Source organism: Bidens hawaiensis, unplaced genomic scaffold, assembly GCF_021521415.1.
Source record: "Bidens hawaiensis isolate Kalapana, Puna unplaced genomic scaffold, B.hawaiensis_p1.1 tig00005959_1, whole genome shotgun sequence".
In the NCBI taxonomy this organism is placed as follows: domain Eukaryota; kingdom Viridiplantae; phylum Streptophyta; class Magnoliopsida; order Asterales; family Asteraceae; genus Bidens; species Bidens hawaiensis.
The window spans coordinates 443621-451936 of record NW_027491394.1 but is presented as its reverse complement, the minus strand read 5'-3'; the positions used below and the strand labels follow the sequence as shown (position 1 = coordinate 451936).

Sequence of the window (8316 nt, the reverse complement as noted above, 5' to 3'; positions counted from 1 at the left end):
TAGGCGGAATTTTTTGCCCGGAAAAGGACCCCGGGAATATTTGCCAAAAAATCCCGTCGGAAAGTCACCGGAAAAAGCACAATGGAAAACACTATGAAAAAAAACACGGTGTAAAAACACAATGAAAAACGCTATTGTATAACGCAATTTTGTAAAACACAATTTTGAAAAAACCCACTTATTTTATTTTTATTTTTATATAGCAATATGGCACTCATATAAAAAATAAAAAACACTCGTTATTATGATGATTTTATTTTTTTAAATGTCGTATAAAAAGTTATGGATGCTTTAAAATAATGAGGGAATTGATATGTGTCTTGCATGTGAAAAGAGAAAGTGTGTTATCCCTATTATGTCATTCCCTTTATGTAACACATGATTTCACCAATAAACTAATCTCAACCATCCATGTCCAAAATCAATAGACTGGATTACTTTTTATCCTTCTTATAAAAACCATATTTCCTATTATAACCTCACTCAACATTAATATAAAAGATTAAACAAGCGTTTCAAAATGTAATCAAATTATGCAAACTTCTAAATCATTTTTTTCCTATCCCTTTCTCAGGTCACCTTCTATCTTATTTACTGAACGAACACAAATAATGACATGTTCGTATTTGTTCATTTAACTTTAAACGAACACACACACTTAATCAAACACATATTTTGTGTTCGTGTTTATTTGTTTAAAAAATAAAAATGTTCGTGTTCATTTATGTTCGTTTGTTTAAAATATAAACGAACAGCTTACGAACATAAATGACATAAATGAACAAAGATAAATAAACATATATGAACAAACGTAAATAAACACAAACAAACATGACGAACGCATATGAACACAAATTTAACTATATTAAAACAAGATGATTTTTCCACATGACACCATTCTATGGCATCCACATATGATGCCACGTAGATGTCATGTGAGCGGTTTTCTATTTTATTAAGCCAATCAATCTATAATATATATAAACGAAAACCCAAAAATCCTATATGTCGCGATGTGGTCTCTCATTAATTTAATCCAAATTCATGGGTATGAATCTTTCCAAAACCAGATAGCTCTTAAACGGGTTATAACATCTCATTAAATTAAAAATTAATCTTACCAGTTATTTGATATGAAAATCCTACAAAATAGGAATATACTAAAATTTAATATCCAATTTAAAAAGAAAAAGATGTTATTTATAATTAATAAACAATTTTATAGTAAAAAACATAAGCTAGTCAGGGTCACCAAATCCAGATAGCTTTTAAACGGGTTATAACATGTCATTTATTTATGAAACTCTTTTTATCATCAAACCCTAAGTATATTATTAACTTTCTTACAATAAAGAAAATTAAAATCCAAAAAATAAATATTAAAAAATGAAAAATGTAAAATAACCATTCTCTCAAGCCATCAGATTACTTTATTTGTAAATGAAGGCTTCTAACGCATTTGACCCGAATTCATAGGTAAATGTCTCACCAAACCCAGATAGCTCTTAAACGGGTTATAATATCTCATTATATGAAAAATAATCTCATCAAATATTTGATATGAAAAGCCTATAAAATAAGAATATACTAAAAATTAATATCCTATTTTATTTAAAAAAAAAGATATTATTTATAATTAAGAAACAATTTTATAATAAAAAATAAATTGGTAATTGGTATCACCAAACCCAGATAGCTTTTAAAGCGGATTATAACATATCATTTATTTGTGAAACCATTTCATCATCAAACCTCAAGTATATTAATTATTAACTTTCTTACAATAAATAAATTAAAATCCAAATATACATATATAAATCTTAAAAACGAATAATGTAAAACAACCTCCGTAATTACGGGGGCTAAAATCTAGTTATATTATATTTGGAAATCCCGATAAATAAGTTATAGAAATATTCTAGATGAATGAATATGTATACAATTTCGTTAAATATTATTAATATGTTATAAGTTAACCTATGAATATGTTTAAATATAATGATCTTAACATTTCTCTTAATCACACGAGTCACTGTCCAATGCTATATTAAAGAGGTTTTTAGATATTTATGAATTGTAAAATTTTATTTATTATTATTATTATTATTAATCCATAAGGTATGCTATTATGCATATTATTAAATTTAATTTTTTTGTTATATTTTTTAACAACCATTAAGTAAATAACACGGGCTCTATCCTAGTGAACAAATATAAAATCATTAAGTAAATAACTCTTTCAGATAATGTTTAATTATTTGCTATTAATATGTTAAACAAAACATAAATAAATGAACATAAACGAGCGTTCACAAACATGAATGAGCGAATGAAACATGTGTTCATGTTCGCTCGTTTAATTAAATGAACACAAATTTTTTGTTTATGTTCGTTCTCTTATTAAATAAATGAACGTAAACGAACGTCCCGTCAAACAGTTTACCGAACGTTCTGTTTATTTACAAGCCTAGTGATTACAATCGAATTCCAGGCGGATTTCAAAATTTTGATGGATTCATTCGTCGTTCGATAAAAGTCTGTTTTCTAGTAGTGTAGTCTAAAATCTCTAATAAACCGTTCAAAAGATATTATAACGTTGTTTCTAACCAAGTTACCTAAAATGGTTTAAATACTAATTTTTGACAATTAAAAAGAATATGCTTAGTCATAGATAAATGATAACTCTTAAATAATCATGATATTCAACCTTTTGGATAGTCAGTTGGTTATAGCAATGAAGATAAGAACTAGGCTTCTTTCGGGAGAGAATCCAAGTAACATGAAGGCTTTATTCTGTCTGCATTATGCCAAAAGTTTTCGATTCTTGTGGGAAAACTACTGGTGTCAAGTGGCATCAAGCAAGAAGGTTTCTCTGGAAACATGGGTTATACCCTTCAAGAGAAACTCTTGCGGGATTCCAAACCGGCTGCAAGCCAAACTACAATCACCCAATCAGACAGGGGACTGAAGATTGTCGCCATACGAAAATAATTAATCATGATATTCTCTCTCACCAATGCTTTCTTAACGATTTAGCAGATTGGGTTGAATACGCGGGTGGGCCTGGTACTTTATGCGGCCCTTTTGGCAAATTTTTCTTACTTTGACAAATGCTTTGTTGACAATTTAGCATATTGATTTGAATGTATACAACTATACATATATCTTGAGTGTTTAATCCCCTACAATAACATACTATCGTAATATTAAATTATTTTTGAAATAGATCACCGTATATATGTGTGCACCTATGTATGGACAACACATACTTCTCATAAATCATATCAATTATTTAATATGTGTTTCACGTGGACGAAGGCAGAGAATGTGATGTTAGGATTGTAATTAGTTAAGCAGTCATTTAAAACGTTACCAAACGGCGCCATTCCAACAAACCTTTGCCTCTCCTAAAAGTCTAAAACCATGAACCACCTAATCCACCCTATCCACGTTTTTATTAATATTTAATATAATATTTACTTGAATTTAGAATAATCATCAAACTCATAATAATTGTCTATAGAGCAAAATCAAATACCTACCTCGTGTGTTGCAAAAGTCAATTTCACGACGACTGAGAATCTGAGATGACAAAAAGAAAATGAAGTTCTTTGACCGTAAATTAAACTTGCATCATTTTTAAATCTAGATATATACTTTGTAACCAAAACTAGTAGACCTCGTAAGGTTAAAATTATCATGGTTGGTGTATGCTGTGTTAGTTTTCCATCACAAAATGCCGATAATGATTTTGTGGTTATACACATAATCCTCCTAAACCTTAATAAAGTTAATCAAATTCATGATAAGTTGCTTCCCTAAATTTGTAACTTAATGAACCTAGCTAAGTTATGTAACATTTTGAAGTAAACTAGCAGCTAGCTACCAAATGTTTTTGACAACTCAATCAAGTTGTGATGTAAAAGTGAAAAGAGACACGGCTTAAATCGATATCACTATACATGCGAGTGGATGCATAGTGTTTTGTGTAGATGTTGACTACTTAATGATCATAGTGTACGGTCCTCGATTAATTGTTCTCTAAACTAGTATAGAACACTATTTTAGCAACTGCCCCTCTAACTAATTAAGATGGTAGAGATAACGAAAACTTCCTCCTATTCTCTTTGAAAAGGATAATAAAAAGCTTCCTGCTTGAATAGAAATGATCATCTTAATATAAATATATTTAAATATGCAGGGTGTGGCTTTAGTATGGAATTAGGGATACAATGAAACCCGAATTTGATGGAAAAACCCGAAACCTGACATAAATGGGATGGGTAATACCCGACCCATTAGGGTTTGGGACGGGTTTGAGATTAGTTTTGAAAATTTTCGCGGGTTTAGAAAGGATTTGGGATTTCTAATATACTCGATTACCCGATAGCATAGACTCATTTATCCGATTGTATACCCGATGTACCCGATATCGCTTATTGCACGCGCGCGCGCACACACACACACTATATGCAAATATATTATCTGTCGAAACTTGTTTTTGTCAATTCTTTGAGATATCTTATCTTTATGGTAACCATCTTTGTAATCGATTAGTTATATTTTGTCAAAACCACCCAACGGGTATTTTATCAAAACCCGATAGGAAACCCGAAACCCAACGGGTAATTACCCGATGAGTTTGGGACAGACTTTAAAAACCGGGTATGGGTTTGGGAATACCTAAACCCGACCCATTGCCATCCCTAAGAGTATCCGCACCCATAAACCAACTCAAACCTTCACCACATCGCCATATCATATTCTAAACTTTTCACAAAAAAAAACCCCATTTTTCATCCACCCATAAACCAATCTAAACCCCATTAAAATATAATAAATATGTATATATATGTGTGATTTGTGTGTAGTGGTTGTGATGGGGTCACTACAAACCCACATTTCAAACGTTTGAGAACACAAACAAACGCCTCCACAAACATTTTTTTTCACCCGTAAACTTTTGTTTGCACCATTTCATTTCAACAAAAACCTCCACACAAACACCGATGAAGACGCTCTAAATATAGTTATTGGTAAGGTGAGTTGGCACCTCCTTACCAGTAGCGTGGCTTTTTTTTCTCTCTCTCTCTTGGCATGATCATGCTGATGATGACGACGCTCATATATTCACATTTTTGCATTCTTATTGGAGTATATATTTTTGATAGGATTTATAAATTTTTAGTTATTTAGAAAACGTCCATAATACCCTCAACAACCACCTCATTTGATTTACTCTTTTTAAACGTAATATAAATATATATCATATGTTTAATATGTAGTTATTATATAATAATTTATTATTTGGTTGAACTTTTTGATAAGTTTTTGTTGGTGGTCGTAGTGTAATAAATTATATTATATACGTCTTTCTCGAGTTAATGCCAAAATATCTTATTATCTTAGACAACTTGGATGTATCGCGCGTTACAGCGGCTTGAACTTGATTTTAACGTCTTTGTTGGTTTATCTGAAAAATGAGAAAAGCAAAACCCTCTCTTTGTAGTTGATTTAAGCCGGCATGTTGTGGTGGAAACTCGGGCGTAACCGGTTCGGTTCGTTATGGCATCCAAAGTTAAAAGTGGAAAACTGTAGTAATTAAAAAATATAAAAAAATTCACAAAATCATAAACTATAGTCTCAAATTTTAAAAAATGGTTAAAAGTTTGAGAAATGTCTTTTAATATATAATAAAAAATATAATAACTCACATGCTTCAAGAGCTTGCATATCAAATTAAAAAAGTTGTATATCTCATGAATAGTGAAATATGTGAGTGAGAAATCCTTTTGTTTTTAATATATATATAATTTATAATATGCTTATAATAAAGGTCACCATGGTTTGTGACATAATTAATTATTGGTTTATGTGTAAAACACATAACATTTTGATATCATTGTTGTCTATTTTTCTAATTTGTTACTATGGGGTTTATAAAAGTTATAGTAGTTTTTATTTAAATTTTTATTCAGAAAAAGGTTTGAGGGATAAAGATGGGCAATTTCATGGTACATGTATTATTTAGAAATAGAATAGAAAAGAGAGAAAAAGTTAATTTGGTATTGATGTGGTAAAGACAGAGACAGTGAAAGATGAGAGGGAAAAGAGAAATAACATCATCTAAAGAACTAAAAATGTAATGTGTTGACTGTATAGTATTTCCCATTAACTGTTTCTTCTCTTGCTAACACCAACATCTTCTTAATGTTTGATGTATAAGTTATTTGGAATAAATGAACACTTCAGCATGTACGAAACGATGTGCTACTAAAATGCATGCATGAGATGATCATAACTCATAAGTGTTAGAAGTTGTCTAAGAAACTTTCAGAAAGTTGATAAAGAGTTCTTGTGGTCTGAATGAATCGACCAACCACGCTCTTGTCTAAATTACTTTTATCTCAAAAATTTTTAAGTCATTACTTTAAGCCAAACCTTGTTTTTTAGCTTTTTATCACACTTAACTGTTAAACCATGAGAAAACGGTCTTAAAATGTGTCATTTGATTTGAACAAATCAATGTACACGGCTCTTATCTCAAAATGTAATAGGAACTTTGCTCGATGCAAGAAAGATGGGCTTGTTTGTATGACAACTCATTTCAATGCAAGTCAATTATAGTCGTGATTTGAAACAAAGTGATGCCTATTGAAATAAGCTAATTCTGAACCAAACTAATTTTCACTCAAGTTTGTTCTGACACGTACACCGGACCCAACTCACCCTGCTTGTTTTGCCAGGAATAATAATATTTAACAATAAAAATAAAAATTAATGAAATGATCATATTAAAAAATTAAAATAAAATTAAAAACATCTGATTTGCCATTTGGGCTATCTAACCTGTCTTTTATTGGTTCCTTTGTTGAAAGTCAACATATTAAGTAAACTAAACATTAGGTGCCCAAATGCAGCTACTATCTCATTATCATAAGTTTGGTGTCACTTAACCTCATCACCGATTCCATTTCCTTCTTTTCCCACAGATTTATTTACACTTTTTCAATGATCAAATAAAAAAAAAAATAATTTCGAAATTACTTTTTAAACTAATTTAAACTATTCAATTTCCTTCTTAACCTTCTTTAAATTCACTTCAAAGTCCAAACCTTTCATTCACACACACATAATGAAGAACACCACTAATAATGGCAACACCAAACTTATTCTTCTTCATCCCTTCATCCAGAAACAAGGAAACCCGAACCGCCTTTGGCTCGTCACCCTCGTGTCAATAATCCCCATAGCATCCCTTCTAACCCTTGCCTACACCCGTGAATCGTTTCACACAACCACCACTACACGTATCACTACCGCCACCAACGACAACCAAGAACCGCTACCTAGATCAGTAGTCAAAGCACTTATTCACTACGCCACCAATGCCAACACCACCAACCACATGACACAAACCGATATCAAGCAGATCTCTGATGTCTTAAAACAATGCGCCATCCCTTGTAACTTTCTTGTATTCGGGCTCACACAAGAAACCCTACTATGGGCTGCTTTGAACCACCTTGGCCGCACGGTTTTCATAGATGAAAACCGCTACTATGCCGCCTATATGGAGGAAAAGCACCCGGAAATTGAGGTGTATGACGTCCAATACACAACCAAGATCAGTGAGCTTAACAAGCTCGTGACTTCTGTCAAACAACACATGCATAACGAGTGTCGGCCCGTGCAAAATCTCTTGTTCTCCGATTGCAAGATTGGGTTAAACGATCTTCCTAACCAATTATACGAATTGAACTGGGACGTGATTCTAGTGGACGGTCCACGCGGGTACTGGCCCGAAGGCCCGGGGAGTATCTCAGCAATATTCACCGCCGCAGTTCTTGCCCGGAGCAAAAAGAGCGGGAATGATAAGACCCATGTGTTTGTGCATAATTGTAATAGGGAGGTTGAGAGGGTGTCTGGTGAAGAGTTTTTGTGTAAAGAGAATTTGGTCAAGTCTTCTGATAAGGATTTGTTGGCCCACTTTGTAGTGGACAGAGTGGCGGCAGAGGGCGGCAGAAGCCAGTTCTGCCATGATCACCGGACAACGCCCTCATAAGCCTCTAATCGCACCGCTTTGTATTTTTCAATATAACCATTTGAAACTGAAAGTAAAGTAAATGTCATGTAACGTAATTCAAGCATTTTGCGACATGTAAAACCGTGAAAAATTTTAACGTCATTCACGTCAAAACAAAACATAGATAAAAATAGGCATACGCAATGGCAAACTTGGATTTTATAAAATATGATACTTTAAAAGTTGTAACTTGTAGGAGGAAAACAAAAAACCATAAAAAAATAAATAAA

The 8316-nt window shown here is 32.2% G+C and overlaps 1 pseudogene; it reads left to right on the top strand.

Moving 5' to 3' along the window:
* The first annotated feature begins 7135 nt into the window (after positions 1-7135).
* LOC143631206 (protein IRREGULAR XYLEM 15 pseudogene) lies at positions 7136-8065 on the top strand (annotated as a pseudogene).
* Positions 8066-8316: the final 251 nt, after the last annotated feature.